This window comes from Drosophila innubila, chromosome X (assembly GCF_004354385.1).
Source record: "Drosophila innubila isolate TH190305 chromosome X, UK_Dinn_1.0, whole genome shotgun sequence".
Classification (NCBI taxonomy): Eukaryota; Metazoa; Arthropoda; class Insecta; order Diptera; family Drosophilidae; genus Drosophila; species Drosophila innubila.
In genome coordinates this window covers 28,348,582-28,375,295 of record NC_047626.1, presented here as the reverse complement: position 1 = coordinate 28,375,295, position 26,714 = coordinate 28,348,582, and the positions used below count along the sequence as shown (strand labels likewise).

Sequence of the window (26,714 nt, the reverse complement as noted above, 5' to 3'; positions counted from 1 at the left end):
ATGGTAAGTTAGAGTTTTGTCGACTTTTTCATACTAAAGTAAAAAAAAAACTAGTCGGAATGGCTATAGTCGAGATCCCGACCATAATATACCCGTTACATATTTCAATATGTATAAAAATACTTGTACTATATTACCTTGAAATCATTAAATCGACATAACTGCCGTTCTACTTGTCCGATCTTGATGCGATTCAATGGGATAATATATAAAACTTATAGATAATTACCACAAAAATTATCTTAAAAACTGTAGGTGTGGTGGTTTTTCGCGCTTTGGGCGTGTCTTAAATTTGAAACAAACTTGATCTGCGTGGGGTATAGAGAAATCTGTGTGCCAAATTTGGTAACTCTACCTCTTTTAGTCTCTGAAATCCTTTTGTAAATTTGACCTGCTCCAATCTCTTATGGTCTCTGAGATCTAGGACTGACGGGCAGACACACATCGCTATATCGACTCGGCTGTTGATGCTGATCCAGAATATATATTCTTTATAGGGTCGAATTGCCCCCTTCTCCCTGTTACTATACATACATTCCAACGAACACAATGTACCCTTTTGCTTATTTTTTAAGTAACTGGTATGATTAGTAAAATTTCTAAGCAGTTGTTTTTTTTACCCATTGTCATAATATATTTTGTTTTCCGCAACTGTAGAAATTGTTTTAGCCCCATCATCGAATGGCCCACAAAAAGATTGATTATACTTTTGGTGGGATTACGCGATGTCAGCAGGAAATCAGGCAGAGTCTCTTGTCGTGGTCAGTTTTTATTTTAATTATCAACGAATCTTAAATATAATCGCATGATATCATCAATATTCGCATTAACATTACCATTACCATCATCACCGCCATCACAGTTATTATTATCATTCACCCAAAAAGATATAAATGAGAAAAAAAAAAAACAAACACACCATTGAGCATTTAACCAATCTATTAGCAGAATCAAAACTGAACCCACATCAATTATGCAGAGAGCCAATGACAGCGCATACACAAATACACACACACATACACACACACTCACACTCACACATTTCGAACGATTATTAACTTATTAATGTTTTTATTGTTTATTAAATACACAAATGAATAAATGACAACTTTAAATCTGTGCACGAGTGTGAGTTGTTATCTGTTTAATGCATAATTTTTATATACATATGTACAATGCACAAACATATAACTAGTGTTTTTTTTTACTTTTTTTTTTGCCATTTATTTATTTATATTCATTTATTTATGTTTTTTTTTATCATTGTATCGTTGATGGAGTTTATTTTTTCAATCGTTCGCTTTGTTAATTGCGTTAAGCCCAAGTCAATTATCAAATACACAAACCACAATGATGATCATTACCATCATCAGCATCGTAATGATTATAATGTTAAACAGTTGCCAGGTGGGTCGTACCACAGGAGGCGGAGAGGTCGTTGCCAGAGCCGACGGCTTGTTCAGATTTTTAATTATAATTTCATGACGTTAACGACTTGTGGGTTTTTTTTCTCTCTTTATAATAATTGTGCGATTGCTATTGTTTACTATTGTTGTCGTTGTTGTCGACGACGTTGACAAGGCGTCATTTTTTTCCAGTAGCTGACATCATAAGTTGACCAAAGAAAATTAATGTCTACATATGGACAGTTGCAAAACTTTTCATGCCAAGGAGATTCTGAGATTCTAAATGGAACGAATCAGCATATGATTAAGGTCGTCTAAGATATCATGAAAATATTATAAAGATGAGTCAAACGATAAATAAATCAAAGAGTCATAGAGTTTAGAATAGATCTGTGCAAATGAGTTTGAAAAACTAAATGGTTTCCCACAACTAATTTTTTCTCTTAGGCAGAATTGACAACACAAAAAGAAACTACTTTCAAAACTTGAACTACCCGGCTCTAACGTTGATTGAGCCCTGTATATAAAACAGATAGTGCGAGATAGATATAACTAGTGATGTAAGTCCAAACTTTAGATCGAGTTTTATATCGAAATGGCAAATCGCCAATAATAAGTATCGAGTTGTCGATATATCGGAAAATAGTAGATCGAGTTGCAAATATAGAGTTAAAAAAAAAAAAATTTGTAAATTTGAAAACGCAAATACATTCGTACTTTTATTAAAAATATTATTTTTCTTGTATCGTTTTAATGTTTTATTCATGCTTTGACAATTTGGTAGGTTATTTACTACGGAAGCTCAACAAAAATTGGACGACCAAACTCAACATTACAAATTAACTACGATGAACAATCCCAAGTGAGTTGTCGATTTTTAATGGAAATCGATTAAATCAACTCAATAGTCAAAAAAAATCGAGTTGAAGTACTTGATAATCGCTTCACTAAATATAACAGGGCAAATGCCTAATCTTGGTTAAGGACGCTAAGAAAATCAATCAAACAGCAAGTCAAGATAAAAATGAATGGAGAGAGGAGAAGAGAGAAACAGAGCCATATAGCTAAACATGATCATGGGCAACAACCTTAGCTTTAGTCACAAATCTTCGCCTCTAATTTTTTTTCGGTTAATTTTTATTTGTTGTGTGTTGAATTTGAAGTTTTTTGAACCCTAGAGAGACAAGCGGAAGTCAGAGCACTTATGACTCATTTGATGGATAGACAATCTCTAGATTAAGCAAGGCTGCCTTAGCTGCGGCTCCAAGAGTCACAAGCGTCTCCCAGCCTCACGAATAATGGATACAATTTACAAAAACCTCCAAAATTGTCTTGTGATGCTTTTTTCTTTCATTTTTTATACCCTGAGCCCATTGAAAATGGGCAAAAAAGGGTATAATGTGTTTGGCAGAATGTATGTAACAGGCAGAAGGAGGGGTGGCAGACCCCATAAAGTATATATATTCTTGATCAGGATCAACAGCCGAGTCGATCTAGCCCTGTCCGTCTGTCTGTCCGTCTGTCCGTCTGTCCGTCCGTCCGTCTGTCCGTCTGTCCGTCTGTTTGAACGCGTCGATCTCAGAGACTGTAAGTGCTAGAGACTTCAAATTTGGAATGCAGGTTTGTGAATACCATACGCAGGTCAAGTTTGTTTCCAATTTTTGATGCCACGCCCCCTTCGCCCACAAATTGAAAAAAAACGATTTACAGGCGCAATTTTTGACATAGCACTCCCTAACTGAACAATCAGTTGAGAAGTATGCGTATTAAACGACCCTGAAAATTTCAAATCGATTGACCCATAAATAAAGAAGTTATTTCGGAATTTAGATTTAGTTGAATAATTACATTTGGATGGCAAATCAAACGTGCGAGCGAGACAGCATGTTCACGTTTGTATGCAAGGCGCGCACAAAGACAGAACGAATTAGTACCAATTTTTTTTTGTTACCAAATAAGAATTAAGCGATAAGCAAAAATATTATCGATATCATGTAATGAAAATGTTAATGTATAATTTATGTATATACAAATATACAATTTGATTAAAATATAATTGTGTTAATATATAAATATGTATTTTTGCATGGCAAAAATCAGCAGAAGCTGATAGCTATGTATGTATGAAATTGCATGAGAGAAATAGCGATCATTTTGCAGCACTACTCTTGCATCTTTGCCGAGCACTGAAAGCTGCAAAATAATAATTTTAATTATTAATATTTTCGATTCCTTACACATATATATAATAAGTATCTGCTTATTATCGTTGTAAAAAAAAGCTTAGCATTTTCCGCTTTAAGAATCTCATAAAATTAGACATTGCCTTTTATTTCAAATTTCGCGCGCACTGCAGCAGCCTTTGGCAGGCTTGAATTTGTTGCGTAAGTGGGAGAGAGTGAGAGAGGAAAATGGGTGCTGCCAGATTGCAGGCTGAGCAAAGTTGTAGTTTGTGGCTACTCTTGACACACGCTACATCGATTGCAAGCGATTACGATTACGACTTGCGATTTACCAATTTATCAATTTCTAATTAATTTTAAACAAGTTTATTATATTAAAGTTTATTATATTAAACTTATTTAAAATTAATTATAAATTGATAAATTGGTAAATCGCAAGTCGTAATCGTAATCGAGTGATGTATTAGTTCAGTGAGGCATTAATAACGTAGTCTGCAGTGATAAGCACAGTGACTTCAGAAAACCGAAAGTTGTTCATAGTTTCGCGTGTGTAATTTTTGATACCCTGAGCCAATTGAAAATGGGCAACAATCAACTTTTATAAAAGAGTACATGGGCTCAGGGTATCCTACTGTCGAGCGTGCTCGACTGTAGCCGCACCTCACCGCGAGCGAAGCGAGCCGGGGGTAGGCGAGCGAAGCGAGCAGGGGGCGGAGCCCCCTTGTTTTTTTCTTTAATTTTTCATAATTTTTTTTCATTATAAGTTTTTATTATTTATCTTTTATCTGGTGTTTTTCAAGACAGACGACTTTAGAGATTTTTGTGTGCTTGCCCCTAGCTCATAATCAAAATATAGAAATACGTTTCAAAAGATGACAACACGAGTGTGTGTTTTTGTTGGAGAGGTGAGTGAGTTTCTGAGTGGTATATTTATATATATATTTATGTGTGTGTGTGTGTGTGTGTGTGGGCGTAATTTTCACCCACTTCAACACTTCATTTAATAAATGTTGTAAACACGCACGAATTGAATTATTTATGCTTAGTTGTCATAAATTCATTTGGCAGACAGACAGAGAGTCAAACAGACAGACCAATATCGACGTGAGGCCCACGCAATAGGGGCAACTGCTTAGGGTGCCACACGGGGCAGTGGTGTGGGTCGATGTGGAAGAACTGATCTGCCGCTTTCAACGTTCTAGACAGATGTGCGGCAATTAAGTGAGAGCCAAAGCGTTGACTGACAATCGCACTCCAATGTCAGAGGCGCCTATTTTTAAGTTAACATGATTTATGGCGGCAAGAAAAGTAAAGAAAGAGACAAAAAATTGCGTTGTAATTAGAAAAATGCATTGCATCTCTGCCACACAGTCAAAATGTTGGCAATTAAATTATGCCCTCTGCTTTTGCTGACCCATTTCCCAGGGGCAAATGCCCAAAATGGGCAGAAATGCTCAAGCAGACGTTAGGAAGACAATGATAAAGATGACGGAGAAGCAGGCAGAGTTGAAAAATTAGTGGAAGAAGTTGAAGAAGACAAACAGTGGCATTACTAAGGCACTAGGCTAAAAGGATGCCTCAAGAACACAAACAAAACGTCGCTGAAATTAAAATGAAAATGGAATTAAGCACACAAGTTTTTGCCTAAGTATGTAGTATACACATGCATAAGTATGTATGTATTCGTAGAACTTGTGGATATCTGTGTATGTATTTCTTTAGCTGGCACTGCCGCTGTGCTGCACTCGTAAGATACTTGCCACACATGCCCCAGACTAAGAGCGAAACGAAACGAAACAAAACGAAACGAAGCGCAAACAAAAAGTTCAAGTATCCTAACAGTGTCTTATGAGTGCTTTGTCTGATTGTGAGTGCATATGAGTGTGTGAATAAGTGTTTAAACAGTTACTCGACTTGCTTTTCTTGCAGTTGTTGCTGCTGTAGTTGTTGTTGTTAGTGTTAGTGTTAGTCTTGCTGCTGCCTATGTGAGACCGAATTCACTTGCATTCTCATTGAGCATTTGCCTGCCCATTCAGACAAAAGCACAAGTTAAGTCAACTCAACTAAACTGGGCCGTTTATCTACATAGAACAAACATAGATTGTTTTAATATATATATACATAAGAAAATCTCCTTAACGTGATTTGACTCCGTTTCTCCCTCGCATTTCCTCTATGCACTTCTGTTTTATTTAGTTGCTTAACTTAATTTGTTTACATTTTAAAATGGCCATCTTGGCATGAAAATATTTTCAGGAAACACAAGAAACTGTAGGAGATAGTATTGTAGTAGTATTTTTTATTGAAAAAAGAGAGTAAAAACTGTGAATAATTTTCAGCTGATCGTGCAGACAATTTGTAGTTATGTACATAATATAATAACTACAAATATAAATATAATAAGTTGTATATAATAAACTCTTTAAGCAAGTTAACTTAGAAATGAAAAGTTTTAGCAACAAAAAAAAAACTTTTTAATTTCTTTAGCGTTGGTTGGTCGATCCAAAGTACCTCCATTCTCTTTTCATTTTTTTCTCTCTTTATTTCTCATTTCTCGTATAAATTATATGTATGATTTAACAACATATTTATAATTTATCCAGCCTTATGTTAGATGTTTTAACACTGAGAGAAAAAACAAGAATTTTCGTACTTGAATCAAGAATTTCCGGTGTCAAAAGTCAGCTAAGCCCGAATATTCTAAATTTAAGAATTTCTAAAAAATCTTAATATCAAGAGCGTTCGGATGTTTCAGGATTGATTTAAGAATAGTATGGTCTCGATATAATCCCAAAATATTATACGTTTAAGAACATTTTGTACTTACTTTAAGCGCTTTTCAGACTTAAAACTTCAAAACGTACTAGACTTAAGTATATTTCATACTTAATTCAAGTCCTTTAAATTCTATACCTGACTGCAAAAACATCTTAAAATTTAACTACGAAAAAAGTATTATGAGCATTTTGCATCAAAATTAAATGATAAAATTATCCAAATCATAAATCATCATCAAAAGTATGTGCTTACTGAATACGGAAATTATCCTGTTATATAGCGTCCTCAACTACAGTCTTAATTTTTCAGTGACCGTCAAACAGCTCCTCATAGCAGTCAAGTGAAAAGTAAAGTAAGTACAGTCTGAAAGTACATACATACAAACAGTATACAATCATACACATTTTTAGTATGAAATGCTCTTTTTTTTCAGCATTATGATAAATATTCAGAATGACTCGCTCTCAAAATAAGTAAATTAATGACTTAATCGTTCTAAAAAATTTCTAGACCGAAACAGGATTTATTAAAGATATCTTATTTGTAGAATGAACCGAACTGCTTTTTTCTGAGTGTAAGAAACATAAAACATTCCTTAAGGCTAGCTTTTAGTCACTCTATCTGCTCTTTTTAGATCATAGTTTATAGTAAAAATATATATATATATATAATTATTGTTGTTCTCTTATTTTCTCTCACTCTCTGTCTTAATCTATCTTAAGTTAGATCACATATGTACATCCATTACAAGAAAAAACTAAAAACTTAAAATAGATTTACTCGAATTAATTTAAATTCATTATCAAAAATTTCAAATCGAAACTACATTTTTTCTTGAGTCGATTTCTCTCTCTCTCATAAGTAGACAGGCTGCTATAACAATTGGAGGGAGCTTTGAGCAATGACAGTGGCTTTGTTGCACCGCTAGAAAAGTCGAGACAAAGGCAATCAACAGGCAGACACTAGAAGCTGCCATTAGAAGCAGTAGCGAATTAATCTCTCAGTATGGCAACGTTTTGGGAATGAGGCCGCCGGAAAGCATATGGCATTGCTGCGTGCCGACAGGACTTTAATCATTGAAGGGGCGGCCAGACGAGCCGTCTTCGCACGTCACTCCGATCCACGGTCTCCGTTTGCTGCTCCCTTTTCCCCGTTCCGTTTTTTCCCAGATACCGCTTTTGTTACCGCTTCACATTTCGTCCGTCTGTCAGTCAACATGAATGTGTTTTGAATTATTGCGCTGTAAATTCAAAAAGGATGATGCGCCTGCCAGAAGAGAGCTCCTGGTAGTCGACTCAGCTCAACGTGGCCCTCGAAAAATGGCAAAACAAAAGGATATTGTGACAAGGATTTATTAGTATGTCCTCCGACAAGGCGCACATGGTGGTGTAGTCAGTCTCGTCCATTGTCTTGTCGCTGCCCGTTGTCACTTATGAATTTCAGGGTTGATTTGAGAACAAGCGTTTCTCTACATCTTTCTCTCTCTCTCTCTCTCTCTCTCTCGCTCTCTGTCTCTGTCTTTGTCCCGTTGTGGGGTCAGTCGAGTTGCCCACTCAAGTGTCAAAGCGCAGTTATTGCTCATTGCAACGCTCACAGCTTCCGGTACACGGACAACAGATCCTGCGTCCTTTCAACTTATCCCAACACAACTCGAGTCTCGTCTTGTTGCGCCTCAGCTGCGATTTATTGCGTTCAATCTGTTTTCGAAAATATGCTTAAATCTTTGTCCCCTTATTTACTCTTTGGTTCTTGCATTTTGGTTTAATTACATAGAAAATGTTCAAAAGAAATCCCTTGTGACAAATGTTTTGTTTCTGTTTTTATTTTTCTCTCTGTAATGGAAGACTAGTCCTGAAGGACTTTTGAGTTGAGTTCAGGTGGCAAGTGTAGCGCATCTAATTGTTGCTGGCAATTTTGCGATCAGCTTTAATGGATTCAGACAACTCTTTAGACAGAGAGGTTTAACCAACAAAAATGCCAGCTTCAAGAAGGCCAATTGAGGCACGCGAGCTGCGAGTTGCCCCCAACAAAAACATTTGACTAATTTATTTAATGGCCTGGTTATTACACGAACATGCCGCTGCCGCCTGGCATTGGGGATCCATCCCAAGCGAACCTGAAATCCAAGCCATTCGAAACCCAACCATACCAAGTTGAAAACCATCCCATCTTCACTTAGAAGCTGCCTGCATTTACCAGGCATTGAATAATGGCCAAATCTGCTGCAAAAGTTTTATTGCACTTGCCAAATTAATTTGCCACAAAGTAGAAGGCGCTAACCTTGTTCTTGTTGTTGTTATTTTTGTTGTTTGGCTGGCACTTCGCTAATGTGGACTACTTGGCAATGGCAATGGAAATGGAAATGAAAATGGCATGGCAAGGGAAATGGAAATGAGTATAAAGAGCAAAAATAACAACAACAACAACAAAACATGAAAATGGTAGATGAAATCTGTTTTTTAGGGTGTCGCAACTGTTGTTGGGATCTATGTGAACTTGAATGTAGAAAGTGAAAAGGGGGAAAGAAAGGAGACGAAGAAATGAATCTCCATCCGCTCTTAAATGTGCGTTCATTAATTTAATTTTCCATTATGCAGCGGCAAATGAAAAGTGTCATAAGACCATCGGGCCCCACAAAAGGAACCCATGATGACCATAAACAAAAGGCCACGAAAAAGGCGCTCAGAATACAGAAACAGAAAGCAGAAAACCCAAAACCAAAACGAAAATTAAAACGAAGACTGAAAGGCCTGAAAGGCAGCACCTTTTATTTTAATATTTGGTCATTAAAAACAGTTTCCACTCTCACTCAGCACAAGGCGATGAAAATGCCGAAAAAAGATCCGTATCTAAGCCCAATACCTCATACTACTTAAAATTAGAGCAGGTTAATAAGAGCATTCGTCTGTGAGTTACCCAGTTGGAAGGTATTAAGAATCTAAATGGATATTTCAATATTTAATATACATTTGAAATTAGGAAAAAAATAAAAAGGTTAATAATAGATCGATATATCAAATGCTGCTGTACTGATTTGAGTGTAATACTTAAAAGTATCGTAAATTGTTTTACTGCCCAAACGAGCACCAATATACCCATTTCAGTGCATTTATAGATAGGGGGTATAATGAATTTTTGATTTTGCCTTTGTACGAACACCTATTCGACGAGTTTTTGTTTTTATGATGACAGAGCAAAATGCTGAGAAAAATGCGTAAAGGAAAAACAAATCGTTGCACACGGCAGCACCAACAACAACAATAACAACAACTACAGTAATAACCTTTAACGCCCCAACAATTAAGGCTAAACGCTTTTATAACATCAATTTTGGGTCGGGGCAGTCGGAAACTTTGGTTTTGGTAGGGGGTAATCGACATGGGGCAGGGGGCTGATAGGGTGCAAGGAGGGATGGAAAGTCCTCAGATTAATGACACTGCGCGATTTTTACGATTGTTTCTGAAGCAGAGAGCTGCATTGGGTATGTTCGAGTATGATCGAACATGTGTGCAGAAAATTCAACCAAATCAACTCAACCACTCGGGCGCAGCGTGTTCGATCAGGTTCCGCGCGTCTCTGTTTACGATCGAGTATCGAGCGTGATTGTTTGTTTACGAACTACTCAACCGGATTGAGGTTCGTTTGTGACGAAACCCAAAGCCACGTTTTGGTTTGGGTATGCTTTGAACTTGGGTAGGTATGGGTATGGGTGTGAAAACATGTGTCGGTTTTGGGTATCTAAATGGGTATGGGTATGGGTATGCGAATGAGTGTCGGCGTTTGGGTATGCAATCAGGTATGGGTATGGGTATGAGCATGGGTATCGGTTTTGGGTATCTAAATGGGTATGGGTATGGGTATGAGCTTGAGTGCCTGTGCTTAACAAGAGTGCGACAGAGCGCGCAATAGCGAGCACGCGCGGCGTTTACTTTTACACTAAAATGTGTATGTGAAAGAAATAGTATGTATTGTACAGGTCTAAGAAAAGATAAAATTTTACTTTTGCTTGAATAAGTATAACTTTTAGGATTAGGTAAATAAAATTTACAACTATAGTTTCGTCAATAATTTTAAATAAACCTTAAAATTAACTTCTAGAAATAAGTTAATAATAATTAGTTTCCTTCGTTTAATTTACTTAAAAAATGCAGTCAGTAAAATACTTTAAGCATAAGTTCATTTTAAAAAAGCAAAAATAATATTTATTAATAATAACACGTTTTTTTTTTATTATTTTCAAAATAAAGCAATTCATATATTTTCAATTATTATTTCTTTGTCATAAATTTATTTTGCCATTCAATAATAATTTTTATACCAACTAACTAACAAGAGTACAAAAAAAAACATACGCGTATGTATTCGCTTGCAAGCCTGCATAACCAAACGCAGGCAACCATGCGCACGGCCATACTCATACCCATACCCATACCCATTTAGATACCCAAACCAATACCCATGCTCACACCCATACCCATACCTGATTGCATACCCAAAGCCGACACTCATTCGCATACCCATACCCATACCCATTTAGATACCCAAAACCGCTACCCTTGCTCATACCCATACCCAAACCTGATCGTTTGAACAAAATGAGTAAGCATCAAATCAAGTCAGCCTGCCGGTTCGGTCAATGCTCGTGGTTGAACAAAAACAAACAAACACAGACGGTCATGAACACAAACTGGCAATGTGTTCGAACTGAGCGAACGAACCGAGCGCTCAGTTCGAACGGTCCGCTCCTGTCGCTTAACCAAAGCAAAAAAATCATAACGGGTTCGAGTCAATGTTTGAGTATGATCGAACATTTCATACCCGTTGCAGTTCTCTGTTCTGAAGTTACAAAAGAAAAAAAGTTACGACGCAATTCTCTGTTTAATTTTTTTCCTTTTCTTTGGAGTTTTTTTTTTTGTTTTTTTGCTGGAAATTTATGAAATTTTACCTTTTGGCCAAGCAATTTGCTCCATTTACATTCTTTATTAGCCGATGCCAAGTTAGCGGGGCTAAAAAGTTTTTCTCTCTTTATTTTCTTTTGGTGTTTTGTTGCCCAAAGAATTTCATCATCGTATGCAAGCTACATAAAATCGCCATACAAAAGATTAAACCGACCAAAAGGTGGGGCATAACAAAGTTTTCATTCTTCTCAGGTAACTGGAGGGTGGGGGATGGAGGGGAGCATGGAGGGAGGGGTGTAGAGCGATGCTTGACTCAAGCTACAGTCAAAATGGAATATGGAAAATGGAAATGAAAACTTTGTCAATTTGTAGGTCATATAAATTCTGTAGCATACGGATAAGATCTGTCAATAGAGTCGCACCCGGGGACACAAAAGAATGAAAAGCGGAGTTGGGGCTGTTAAATTAATTTAGTATCTAGTGAAAGACAAAAGCTCTAACTTCAACTTGGTAAAAATTATGCTAATATGGGACAATAGAAATTTACAAATTAATTAAAGGAACAATAGAAAAGTAAATCTCCAATCCTTAAGTGTATTTAAAAGATTAAAGTTATTCAAAAACTTATTATTTGACTGATTATTCTCATGTTACCTTTATGAAATATAGATCCAATCTTATCTATAATATTATTGTAATTTGATTTTGAAACAGTTAACAAACTAGAATCTTATCATTATTTCAAGTAAGATACTGGAGAATAATTAGGAAAATAAAATATTCTTTTGTGGCATAAAATTTTACTAATTTTCGGAAGGAAACCGAAGCAAAAGAAAAGAATAACTGATTCTTTAGTTCTTGCCATTGAACCGAATCTTTTCCAAGACTGCTGATTGAAATGAAAAGAATTCTACAAATCTCCTGCAAAGGAAATCAGTTTTCCCTATTTTCTCTGCAATTTAATAAGAGAATATCTGATAATACTAGACTTTCGTTCTTATTCAGTACCGCATTTAACTTGTAGTCTCGCTGCCGCTTAAGGTATATATTGCTATTATGCTGGAAGATTTGCAGTGTCTGCCCTAACTCGAAACTGATTGCACTAGGGTTGCATTTTAAGCGGATACTAGAAATGCATATATATTTATTATGGCCAACACCAGGTCACATGCCCCGTTAGCAACATAGTCCCCCTCGACCCACCTTCCCATCAGCCCCTCGCACTCTCATTCTCGTTCCACCTACATGGAGAATTTAATAAATTCATCATCTTTCATTTACTTGCTGCATCCAAGTCAGTTACATTGCTGTCCCTTATAGAAAATAAAGATAGAGGAAGGAAAGAAGGCAAAATGGAGGAAAATTATATAAATGTATGTAGTATAAAGAAGGAAAATCATAAGAAGCAAAGAAATATCAAAAAAATAAGAAAAGAAAATCTCGCAGACAACGTGCACTAAAGATGCGAATACGAAGTCAAAAGTGTGGGGAATGGAGGAGGGGCTGTGTGGTTGTTGGGAGGCGTGGCAGCGATGTCGGCATCGGAGTTGCCCAAAAAAGCAAAAGCAAAATCGTGACTGTCATTTCAACGAAGCGAAGTTATTTTTCATGACAAAGCAGCCGAGGACTCTTCTCTCTTTTTCTCTCACTCTCTCTCTCTCTCTCTCTTCTACACTCTCGCACTGTCGACTCATTTTGCCAAACAGTCAGACAGTCAGACAGACAGACAGCCCAGAAAGCTAGCGGTAAAGAAGATAATGGCAACAGAGGACAGTAGCGGCGGGCACGATGTCGCGTGGGGTGGGGAAATAGGAAATGGGGGGTGGGAGTAATGCCAGGAGGAGAGTGATAGGTGCATACTGGCAAATGGCGGGTGAAAGAGTGCAAGAAAAAGATGGCAGGCTGAGGCATTCCAGCGCTAAAATACCTTTTACTGGCACATTACCAGCAACGCGTTACCCAATAGACCCACCAACTTCCCCTATCCCCTACCAAGCACCCTTAGACGAACCACTGAAAAAAAAACGAGAAGTTAACTCAACGAAACTGCAGCGCTGCTGACGTCGACGTCGCTGCGTTTTTCATGAAATTATTACGACTTTGGAAATGGGGTCGTACAAAATGTCGTTACGTTCCGTTCAGAGAGAGAGAGGGAGAACGAGAGCCAGAGAAAGCCTCCTGTTCTTCGTTCGTTTTAGTTTATTGTTGAAAATATCTTCATTGTATCTTCGAAAAATGTTTGGAAATTGGTTAAAGTTGAAGCCAAGCTCTTTCTCTCTCTTGCTGTCTCTCTCTCTATCTCTCACTCTCTCGCTCTCTCTCTGTGTGCGTGTGTGTTTGAGAGAGCTTTTAAATTCAAAAAGACATATCAATATGCAAGGCAATTTCCTGCTTAACTTATCCCAAACTGTCAACAGATCGGAGAGAGATACGAGACAGACTGATCGAGATGAATACTGAAGTAAGTGTGAGAGAGAGCGAAAGCGAGAGCGAGCTTGCAGAGTTAGCAACATTCTCAGGCATTTCTCAAATGTCTTAGTTCTGGAATTAAAGTAGAAGCTGACGTTGATGTTGGGACTGACCCACTAAAATTGAAACCAAAATTGAAAATAAAAATATTAAGAAAAAAACGTCACACGGACTGTCTGTCTAGTCACTGTCGAGATCTTTGTCACAAGCTCGTAAAGATCGCATTAAAATGCCATAAAAAGCGAGACATTACTTTTATTTTTAATAGTCTACCTGAGTATACCTATACTATGTACAGAAATATTTCCGTTTTATTTTTCACTTTTCGTTTGACTTTATTTGGTTTGTTTTTTTTCTTTTTGTCACTGTCTCGGCTTTCTCGCGTCTAGCTAATGAAGTTTTTGTCCATCATCAGCATCCAGCCGTATCGTCGTTATGACCATCATTATCATCAACATTGAGAATCTTATAAGCGTGAAATAATTGACATTTAAGCAAAGCGCACGCACATAGACAATGGAGAGACAAGGCAAGACCACAAACCGCTGGACAAGTCCATCCCATACCGACAATCATACACACACACACACATACACACTGCCCCCTCCCCCTCCCCATGCCACTGAAAACTGTTGAGCAGCTTCGCTTTGTGGGCCAACTTGGTCGCGATGGAGCCCAAGACCAAGACCAAGACGTAGACCAACGATAAGTCGAGAATCATGACAGATGACCGCACGTACTCACTACAGAGTAAATTTTACGTCTCACGAATGAAACGCAGTCGAAACTTGTATAAAAAATGTGGATATAAACTGAGCGATAGTGAGAGAGAAAGACAGGGGGAAGGGAAAAAGTCAGCAACTGAGATGGAGACAGACTGCGATTCTTTGTGGCTACGTTTCTGGGTCATGAACCAAAAATGTAAAATAATGAGTTGGTTTTATAAAAATGTCGTCGTGCCAGACCCATTCACTTCCTTCGCTTACCTATTTGTTGTTGTTGTTCTTGTTTGAATATATATTTTTTTGAGGTCTTGTCGATTTGCCAAACTGTTTTTTATTTATTTATTTTTTTTTTTGTTTTTTTTCTTGCTGGCATTCAAACTGCGAATGGCACCTGTGCGTGGGTGGATCGGGTGAATGGGGTAGATAGGCAACAGCATGGAGCATGAAACATCTGTCAATGCGACACGTGATGTGTTTGCAAAATTTTTGCACACCCGCAAATTGTCGTTTAAAGTGTGATAGTTGGGTGCCAAGGTAATCAGATTAGATGCACAAATGATAGAGCTGACTTTTACATAAAAAAAAAATTGGGGAATAAAATAAGAAATTACAGCTATTAGGCAACATTACTTATTTTCCAGATCATTTAAGATATGTGCATTCAAAGTTCTATTGGATTTTTTTCAAGTATTATGGGAAGAACATCACAACAGAAGTTGCGATGTGCAAATAATTTAAATAATAGGAGAAAACTGCTTAAAGACCCAGAGATCCAAGCAAACACCATTTTAAAAGACACTAAAAAAAAACAAAACATTTGAAGTGCAATGTTTTTAATTTATTTTCTATCCATCTACATATGTATATGATATATTATAATGCAAGTTTTCATAGACATATGCATATTTTGTTTCTCTAGCTATTTGCATAACAATTGCATTCTTTTGTAACTTACATACATGAATATGAATAAAGTATTATAATATCCCAAAGTCCTTTTCAAGTTCTTGAGCCTCATACATAACTCTCTTTTCTCTCTTCTCATTGCAGTCAACGACGCCATCAATGACCTCAACTAACTCGTAAATGGTAAGTGCGAAATTGTCTGTAAAATGCATTTTAAACTCACAATCAAAACCAGGGGGGATGGGCACACCACGCCTCCAAAATGTGTAGGTACGCACCCCCAGTAGCCCCTTTAGCTTCCGTAAAGAATAAACACCCTCATCGTGTGCTCGCCCTCGACCTTAACATCTATGGTACGAATGGTCACGCCCAACGCCTCGTAATGCGGCGCCAACTAAATTGCTTTGCAGCTCAATGTCGGGGCAGCTTTACCTATAAACCAAAATGAATGACTAAACGAGCTCCCATCCCATCCCTTCCCTTCCCTTCCCTTTCCTTCCCATCATCTCTCCGGTTGTGTGGGGAGAAGGCGGATAAGGGAGCAAGAGAGTGCAGTCAGCTTGCGACTGCAATATAAACGGCTGTGAATGCAAATAGATACGAAGCGATGCGATGAGAGAGCGTAGACAGATGTTACGATGCTGATGCTGAAGCTGATGCCGATGCGAGTATATGCAAAAATCTCATGCTGACTGCAACCTCGTCATCGTCATCAACAACACCAACACCAACAACACCAACAGCAGCAGCAACAGTCGCCGGAAAATGCAATCGCATCAGGCGGTCATATAATAGCAGGTCATATAATAGCAGGGTTAAGGGAAGGTCTCATAGCAGAACACAAGCCAGCAGACATCGCTGATGCTGCTGAAAAATGCTACATGGAACGCTGGCCATAGTCAACGTCATTATGATCATCATCAACATTATCATCATGATGTTCATGATCATAATCAACATGCGAAACTCTAAATGAAACATTTTGTTTTCCCCCATTAACTTTGACCAGGCGTTAAATCCTCACCCAAAGCACAGCGACAATCCCCCCCTGCTATTGGCCTGATTTTTTTTTATGAGAACTTTCTAACAGTGTTGCAACAGAGGCAGCGCCCTTTCGTGCTTATGTGATGAATCAATCCCTACCAATTGTAGCCTCATTTTGAGGTTTCCACTTCATTCAGCGTAACGGCGAGAGAGAAAGAGACAAAGCTGATTGGACATTGTAAGCAAAGTGCAACTGCTGTCACATTACGCCATCTGGCGGCAGCTAAATGAGTTAAACAGGCCCGATAACGGAAAGCATAGCAGCCAGTAGATGGTTGAGCAGTCAGAAGATTAACAAATTAACTCCACCCACTTTATATTGCGTGAAATAAAAGGTTGACACTAACACAATTATCAAAAGCCTAGATCAGCGCGAGGAACTCAGCTTTGTACTGTTTCAAATGAACTTTCAGCATGAGAAAAGCTCGTTAGCTTTAATTTTTATCATTTTTAAGTCAGTGTTAGTTGAGTCTGAAATAAAAACCTTTTAATCTTTAAAGCACTTTTTATACTGAAATTAAAATTACTTTGTATTGAAGTTTTTAATAGTTTTATGCATTTCACTTTTAATCTTAATGTCAGTTTTATTTTTAATTTTTTTTAAATTGATTTAAATTGTCAAAAGGTTAGTTTAAAAAAAAATAGTGCAAAGTTCCACTTATTTAAATTTTTTTGAAATATCTATTATTAAAAAGAAATTGAAATAAAGAAATTAGTGTCATATTGAAAAGAGTCTATCAGTTATATTTTAAGTGGACTATGAAAAAATAAGGCTTACAAAAATAGTTTAAAATTTTCTCTTATTAATCGTTTTCCTACAAAATATTATTTGTTTACAAGACACTTGGAGGTGAGCAATTAAATTCGGCATGCAGGCGTCAATTTTTCAAAATAAAAAACAATCTTCGAATTATTTTGAAGCAAGGGTGATTAAAAGAAATAGATAATATCATGTTTAAAGTAGCATTAATGAAACTGTATATTTGTTGACTACGGCCAAGTGTCTTCACAGTCGTCCTTCACTAACGTCTGCCGTGTACCGCTATTTCCCCAACCCGGACTGCAATTTGGTCACTGACGTTTTTGCTGTTGTTTTAGCCATATTTGCACAACACACATACCAGGGCCACGAACATCGAACGTCTACGTTTTTAATATGCAATAAGCTGTGTTGAATTTATTTACACAGCTTAACGAATTTCAATGATTTTTCATAACTTATTGGCGTACACATACATCCAGCCCCCAACTCCCAACCCCCAACCCCCAACTTCCCAATGACTTTCGACGCATTTTAAATCATGACATAAACAGTTTCGCACTTTGGCGCAAAAATAAAAACATCCCATGCAGCAGAGCGAGACATCCAAATAAGCCAAGTTACTAACCGAGCGATGCTATTGCCAACATGGCTCAAATGATTGTTTTGTGGTCAAGGCCATTCAAATGCAACCGAACGAACTCATTAAGAGATTCACATGAAATTCGACTAAATTTAATTTGATAACTCATATCTGACAACTGATATTTGATATCTGATACTTATGTATGGCAAGCAATTAACAATGCAGTCAAGCGACCACTTGAATCTAGAATAGATACAACCGAGTACAATTAAGCTTAAGGAAAAACAAAATTATCTAATCAGCTTTGCAGCACAAGTTTGGCCTTGCCCTCCCCGTTCCCCGTTCCCCTTCCCTTTTACCATCCCTATTCCCATCCCTAGATAAATATTGTCGCAAGCTGTCAACAACGAAGACGACAGCATTCATCGTTCACCGTTGGCCGTTTTATGTTCAAGTTATCAGAACGGTAGAAAGACACTTTGCTGTAAACCGAACTGTGCAATTATTTGCACAACTAATAATTCACTTTAGTGTTTCAGTCAGGGTAAATATTGGCAAAGCTCTGGGCACTGTCTCTCACTCTCTCTTTCTCCGTGCTCCTCTGTCTGTCTGTCTGTCTATTGGTAAGGATGGATGGCATCATGCAGCTGGCTGTCGCCAAAGCTTATCAGAGAGACAACAACGTAGCGTTCTGTAGTAAATAATTAGATGCACAACGTTCCCACTTTTTATACAATTTTTTTTTTTATGTGCATTTTAAATTGTCATTAACATGAGCTCGAAAAATTTAGCAATTCATAAAAAAAAAATCAAAATAGAAAAAAAAGTTTGGGAGTTGTGTCGAGGTTGAGATACTCTTTCGTTTTAAAAACTAAAACTAACAAAAAACACCCTTTTTTTTAAGACCTACATTTTTTATTGATAATTAAATGGGTTCGTCACTTTAATCAAAAATATATTCAAAATCTTTTATTTGTTACACAATTTGTAGTTAATTTTAGTACCCTCTGCAGGGTATAAAAACAATTTAAGATTCCCCCCTTGGGATGAAAATATCCAAACAATGCACAACATTTTTTTTTTCTGCCAGCTCACTGTTCACAGTTCACAGTACTCAGATCTCAGATCTTGGATCTTAGCATGCATGTCATGCATTGCATTTTGGTGAGTCTGAATGGTGGTAGCAGGGGGGTAGGGGAGGGGAGGTTGACGTCTTGGGTTGCCACTAAGACGTTTTTTATTGGGGTCTTCCCACATCTGCACGTGTCTTGCATATGCCGTCTAACACATTCTGTAGTTGTAAGTGTGTATGTTTGTGTATATGTTTCGGATTTAAAATGTCAACATCAATGCTGGCTAGAAGAACTCCATAAGCTGCTTATGTCTGTTCGCAGTTTGCCCATTTTGGAGCTGCGACGGCCTTGAGAAATTTTTTTGACTTGTTTATTGGTTTGGTTAAGCGTTCAATTTCTGACAATGAGCACAAATTGAACGAACACTGTATCCATTGATAGTAGGTTTCCCCTTGATGGTTTGCCGACATTTCAAGCTGACGTTGAGAACTGACTAAAAAATAAAATAATACATACTCAACAACTCGCTGCTTACTCATCATTCTGTTCAAAATAAGTTGTTCACAGCTCATTCATTTCAATTAAGCTTTGATTCATTTCAATTTCTACAATTTACTCATCCACAGAATGAACTAATTACTTAGCACTTCTATCAGTTTCAACAATAACCTGTATTAATTTTCTCATCCTGAGTTTAAAATAATTGCTAATCTATTTATTTCAATTAGTTCTTGTTTCAATTTCAATAAATATATTAAACTAACTAAAGTTCAGCTTAAGCATTTTAATCAGTTTTTGTTTCAATTTGCACAATCGTCTTTAATTCAATCTATTGATTTATTTGTCCTATCCTTCACATTTGTCGCAACGAAGCAGATCTTCAAAAGAAATCTGTGTTAACTGTTCCGCTTGATTGCCACTTTCAATCAGCGGTCTAAGACTCTTTCAATCAGTTTGAGAGCAGGCGTGGTTGCCGGTTTGCTCGTCATTCACCTTGGAAATCTTAAAATGCACATTGAAGCGGAAAAACCAGTAATTAAATGGCTTCACTTGCACGCTTTGTTTTTCTACTTCTTTTTTTCTCTCTCTCTCTCTCTCTCTCAATCTGTCTTTCTTACTTTTATTTTCGGCTAAGCACAAAAAACTGAAAATATGTATTAAAAAATAAAAATGCTGTTCGTTTTGTTGTTTTTTATGTCGCCAGACGATGGCCCCCAACACAACCAGACAATACTAACCCGTCCAATTTGTAATTGAAACTTTCATTTTCATTTTTTCCCACTTTTCGTTTTTGTTCACAATTTTTAAGCTGTAATGAAAAACCGGCGTCTACAGACTGAAGGACAGACAGACGGACAGACAGACGGACAACTGCTCAAGATCTGTGAATGTACATTTACTCGACTAGTTCAGTCAGTTAGCAGTTGACATTGTTAGCTGTGAACACGAAATTCCCCTCTCCGCTCTTAAAATCTATCGTCCAATGACGTTGAACAATTTTAAATACCCTGTTCGTATAATTAAGTGAAGGGAGTATAATTAGGCCAAGATACTCGTATCTTGGATAGATATTTGGTTTCCAGGCAAAGATATTTTTAGAAATTTTTAACATTTTCACAGATTAATTTCATTTTAATTTCAATTAAAAATTAATTTTTCCTTTAAGTATTTTACAAATTTCATAAGCTTGACACTTGAAATATAGAAGAAGAAATGAAATCCCTTGGAGTAGAGGATATTTGCTAGTCGTACAAGCCATCATTAATAATTTTACTTTTTTTTTTAGTTTTGCTACATTTTATTGACACGCGAATGTCAACAACGACAGGAGTAATAAAAGTAAAATGAACAAATTGCAATTATGTTGAAATTCAACAAAAGACAATGACTGCAATGGTAAAAGCTTTGTCACATCATCAAGTCTTTTTTGGAAATTGCAATTGTAATTGTAATTGCAATTGAAATTGAAACTGGTATTGAAGTGAAAATTGAGGATTGAAAAATGAAAATTTCCATGACATTTTTATGTAAAAAAAAAAACATAATTCGCATGTAAATTATACGTGAAGTGAATGTATGGAAATGATTTGCGATTTAAATAGAAAGCTGATGAATTAAGGATAAGAATTATAAATTGGCCAAACAAAAGCCAAAAGACAGAGATTGTGAAATTATAAATGCCTTTTATTTAAATAAATAAATTTCAAGTATTTCAATATCAAATTTCTGCATTTGATATTTGTTTGATATTGAAATAACAAATTGCTTGAAAGTTAATATTTTTGGCAATGCGATTAAATTGTGATTGCCCTCTACTTTTTTATGTAAGGAAATGAGTGTGGTATGAATTATGCTAAACTCAATGTCTCTTGCATGTTGTTGTTGTTGTTGCTGTTGTTTTTTCACCTGTTTTCTCTTTCCTATGTTTCTCTCACCTGCTGCCTCTTCCCTTGTGGCTCTTCAAGTGTCAAACGTTAAGACGAGTAAACAAATTGGCTTGAAATTTGATGAGTTTATGGCGCTTCCGTTGTGTTTCGCAAGGGTGCAAAACTTGTGGAACAACACAAAAGATTCCCTCCGTGAGGGAAGGGAGGAGAAGAGCTGCTGGTGGGGAAAGCGGTTGGGAACGGTGTCTAATGAATGACATGCCATCCTAATGAATGACAAGAGACAGCGTTGCCAGCTGCCAGTTGCCAGTTAGCGGCTGTTACCTGTGTGCAAATCAATGGCTCAACTTGAACAAATGATGAAATACGATATTTGGCCGCATGGCCAACACGGTAGTCGTTATTGTTGTTGCTGTTGTTGTTGTTGCTGTTAACGTTGTCGTTTTCGTTGGCTGTGGCAACGCAAATAGTCGAACCATAAAGTGCAGTTAGTGTAAATGAAACCCTCAGCTCCAAAACACAGCTAACGGGACCAATAGCAGCTCTTGGCCAGCAGGGAAACGGATTGAATTTACCATGGGAAGGAGGAGGAGGAGGAGGAGGAGGGGAGGAGTTAAAGGTCCGCTATACAGTGGACATGTCAACTTAAACTTGTCAGGTGACAGAAAGAAAATTAAGTACAATCAATAACGTATACGCCGCATAAGCCAACGAATGTCGAGCCATGGACAAGCTCAATGATAAAAAATTGCCCATAAATGAACAAAAAATAATTAAAAATGCATTTTTCATTAAGGCATTAAAATGCACAAACATACACAAACACAAGAGAAAGAGAGAGACAGAGAGATAGGGAGGGGAGGCAAACTCACACATACAAATTTATACGCAAACAATCAGACATTCACAGAGATACCGCCAGCCATTCATTTAATTCATTTATCTTGGGGGTTTGACCCCCGACCAGTTCATTGATTACGAGGACAACGCCTGCTGTCCAACACAGAGCGTATACATACAAAAGTATACAGGGTATACGGACAGGACATTATGCCCTGAAGCACTCTGGTCGCTTTTATGTCATTTGGAAATTATCATTAATGCCTGTTGTGCAGGGAGCAGGAAGAAAAGAAGGGCAGGCAAGAGCAGGGCACAGATATGACCACTTCATTTTGCAAACAAACAGCAACAACAATAACAACAACAAGCACAATAATAGCAGCTAGCAGCAAGTACCAACAACAACTGTTTGGACCGGTCGACTGTGCTAGACGCTTGCGGCGCGTGACGGTCATTGAAACAATGCGCGAATAAACGCGTGTAATTAAAACAATAAAAGGCACCAACAACTACAGCAACAACAACAACAATAACAAGCGAGAAAAATATAACAAAAAAAAAAAAACCAGTAAGATAGAGAGAGAAAAAACGGCAACAGCAAAATGTTCAGTTAAGTTTTAATTTTCACAAGTGTGAAAAATACTATTGAAAAGGCCGCACACAAAGCGCGCCTCGGCAACGAGCCATTTCCGCCCGGCAGCGATAAAAACAACTCTGAAAAACTATAAAAAAAAAAAAAACGAAAATGGAGAAACAACCCAGCGGCATGAAGAGAATTTTTCGCTCTTGTCGCGGACAGTTTGCCGAACTGATTGTGGACAGCATGTTAAATTATATGCTTGTCGACCCGTTCTTTTAATATGTACTTATATAGTAGACACATGACATATAGTAATGCGACTTTGAGGGGGCTTAAGAAATCTGACACAAATTCCTGCACACGATCAATTGCAGTTTCAATGCAGCAACACAACACAACACGACAAAGTTGTCAGCATCACCATCAGCGTGTTGAGAAAAGGAATTCAGGTAGAGTTTATAGCTGCAGTTTAACTAAAGGCAATACAATATGGAAGCTTTGGTACGTTTGAAGTTCTGTAATCTTAAAGCTGAAATGCAAATATAAACTACAATGGAATAGAAATTGAATAAGTAAACAAATTGTTTTAATTCTTTCTTTAAATTACAATTTTTGTTGTTGCATGTATTCAACAAAATAGAACAGATCTTTATAACTGACTGTTGACCTAATGAAATCCAATACGCAAAAAACAAATAAACCAATTTTGTGAAGTTTTGTTTTGCATTTAATTGGATTTCCCGAAAAATTTAAAAAAGCAGGAGCAGCTATTTTTATATTTAAATTAAATCTAGTATGATTTAACATAGCTGGTTTTCTTTTGATTTAACTTTGGTTCAATAAGTTATGCAAATTGTTAAAACACATGCTCGTAATTAACCAAATCGGAAATAAAACAAAACACAATAAAAAAAAAAAAAAGAAAAACAACTGTAAACTGTTAACATGACATCAATTAAATTAATAAAATAATAGTAAACGATCACTTCACATCAAATTGATGGCTAAATTAGTATAGCTTTGAGGAAAAACATTGCATTGAATTGAATTGAATTAAAGCCAAATAAAGCAAACATTACGTTAGCTGAAGCTGATTTACACTAATTTGAAATTGAATTGAATTGAATTGAATATATAGTACATTGAACATTGAATAACTTAACGAATACTAACCAAATAGTGGGGGTAAATTATATGATGCAGTTTGCGGCAAAACTCTATTGAGATTGGCAAAAGTGAATGGCTTGGCCAAATTCGCTGATTGTTTCTAAGCTACCAAATGAAAGTAAAATGAGAGCAAGCAACGCTTTTTTTTTTTTTTTTAATTTTATTATATTTTTGGCCATATTTGTTGGCGGATTTGCGAGTCATTTTAGCTGGCATCTTCGTGGTTCGCGTTCCGCATTGTTCCGCTTATGTAATAAGCTTCGATCCCAGTCCCAATCGCAATCCCGTGACAATGATGTGTCACATTTCGATTGTGACTCCGGTTGTGGCAGCGATTGTGGTATCCACTTCGACATTGTCTACGACTTTGTCGTAACTGTAACTGCAAATCGGAAATGAACAAACGGCAGAAATCAATTTTCATTTGCTTGACGAGCAGAAGCGATGACTGCAGTTGTTGTTGATGTTGTTGTTGTGGATGGTGTTGCTTGTGTTGTTTCTGATGTTGTTCAAGCAAAGTGAAGTAATCACAGTAAACAGTAAAGTAAATAAATAAACTGATGAGCGTCGCTCTTCTTGTTGTTGTTGTTGTTGATGAACGCAACAATAAAAATATACATTTATATAAAAAAAATTCAAGCTGAAGAAATGCCAATCATGCGCAATAATAACAACAACAACAAAAAGCAACAGAACCAAAGCAACAATAACAAAGCTGATGGCAGATGATGTTGATGATGATGATGATGACAGAAGGAGACGAGCAAAGATGAACGGAGATGAAACCAAAGATGTTCGAGGCAACATGTCGAAAATCAATTTAATGCAGTGCAATCAAAAGTTGAAATTGAACACTGTGCGGGCAGCTGAGTTGAAAATGCTGAGAATGCAACAACAACAAAAAAAAAAAAACAAATATGCAATAACAACAACAGTAACAGCATCTAGCAGTTTCTTTGATTAGTTGCAGAAATACAATGAAGACTGGGGCAGAAACAGCTGAGCAGAGCGGAACCGCAATTTTGATGACCCGACGTCAATATTGATTGTCAACGTACATAACTAATGAAATCACATTGTGATAATTAATAAATTTACCACTTTTTATTGCTTCCAATTAATGTATATTTCAATTTAAAAATTGATTCAATTAACACTATCAACATTAAAAAAAATTTGAGTTTCATTAAAATTCACATTTTGCATGGCATTCTCATGCATTTTATTCAGCGGCACAATTTCAATATTAATTGGTGATTTCAGCTCTTGGAATGTATTTAAATTGAATGTATGTGCTTCATTTAATCAAAGTAATGCTTTCAACTGATTTTTAAATTTAATCAGTTTCACGAGTTACATTTGGCAGTTGAATTCACAAATGTATATTGTTGACTTTGTACATTTCTTGGTAAAACTTTGAACAATTAGCAAGTGGTGTCAATCGATTCTTTTTGAAAGAAAAGTTCAACTTTTCAAAAAGTTACAAAATCCATGTTGTAGATTCATTATTTCTCTATTTAAAACAGTTGGTCTTAATGTGCACTTTTTTGAACTTTTTGAGAAAATTTATTTTTTTTGACACAACCTGAGCAGATTTTATGAAATTATTTAATAACTCGTAAGCTGCGCTTGATATTTTGATGCGGCTTTTTCTAGTGTTATGGATAACCCTAGAAGTATTTGGAAAAGTGGGTGTGGCACCAGTCCCGACCTAATTTTTAAATTTTTGATTATATTTTCTGTTGGTAACCGCATCAAAACATCATGCGTAATTTACGAATTTTTAATTAATGCCACAAAAACTGGTCAAACGCCTCATAGTGCAGTTGCCTTACAAACCCAAAATATTTTAACTTTAATCAAGTGCATAAAAATACAGTTTTGTTTGTTCGTTTTAATATGAGAGATATGCATATTGATTAACTTACAAGACATTACATTCTCCATTGGCCAAGCAAAATCTCTCATAGCTCTGGCGACCTTTCTTTCAGCCCAACGTCTGAGCCTGTGTGTGAGTGTGTGCCTGTTACAAATTTGCATAAGCACGCCATTATATGCGATTAACATAAGCATATATACGAGTCTCATACATGGTATATCCACATGGTTGACCGCACCAACGCCACCTTCACTTTCAACACACGTTGTTTTGTTTTTTTTCTTTTTTTTTTAAATGTGTCAACAATTTGTTGGCCGCGTTGCTGGACGTTGTTGGTTTAACAAACCGCAAAGAAAAAAAAATCTGAATATTTTCATCATTCAAGTGTGCATCTGAATTTCCGGCTATCTGAATGAATGCGATTCAAGTGGGAAGATTGGGAAATGCAAATGGCTGAGCGATTCCCACATTTTGCCACGCCTCAAGTGGCAGCTTATGCAATTTCTTCACTCATATGGCAACTAGTAAATCATATAAAACAAACAAAGAGACAAACAATTATATTCAATTAAATTAAATTGAATTGAGCTAAACTGAAACAGTTGAACAAGTTAAAGTCAATTGAACGTTGACTTTTGTGCGTGCGTCAAACTAATTACCAATAAAAACAACTATAGTAATAACTAAGTGACGAGGGCTTGGCTAGCTAATACCCTGTACTCCGATCAAAACTAAATTATATTGAAATGAAATGAATTTATGAAATTGCTACTTATAACAGCATTGTAAGTTCCCAAAACCTTTACGCCAACAGGGTATAAGCATAAAGCTTTCAGTTTTAGAATAGCATGATAAATGACATTAAAGTTACACGACCTTTTGGGGTCCATTGCGGCAGCTTCAGTTCCCGTTACATTTTATCCGATACAGCTTCGGTCTGGTTAACGTTGCGTATGAGTAATCGCTGAACGATTTCAGGAAATTGCCGTGCGGCATTTATTTATATTGTTGATGCAGATGCCGTTGTTGTTTT

The 26,714-nt window shown here is 36.7% G+C and overlaps 1 protein-coding gene across 1 annotated transcript in view; it reads left to right on the top strand.

The window, feature by feature from the left end:
* LOC117780395 overlaps positions 1–26,714 on the top strand; it is a 112,127-nt gene that overhangs the window by 50,492 nt on the left and 34,921 nt on the right. Inside the window, exon 4 of the mRNA XM_034616910.1 lies at positions 15,510–15,548. The gene's annotated coding sequence lies outside the window, so the exon portion shown is untranslated. The remainder of the gene's footprint in view (positions 1–15,509; positions 15,549–26,714) is intronic.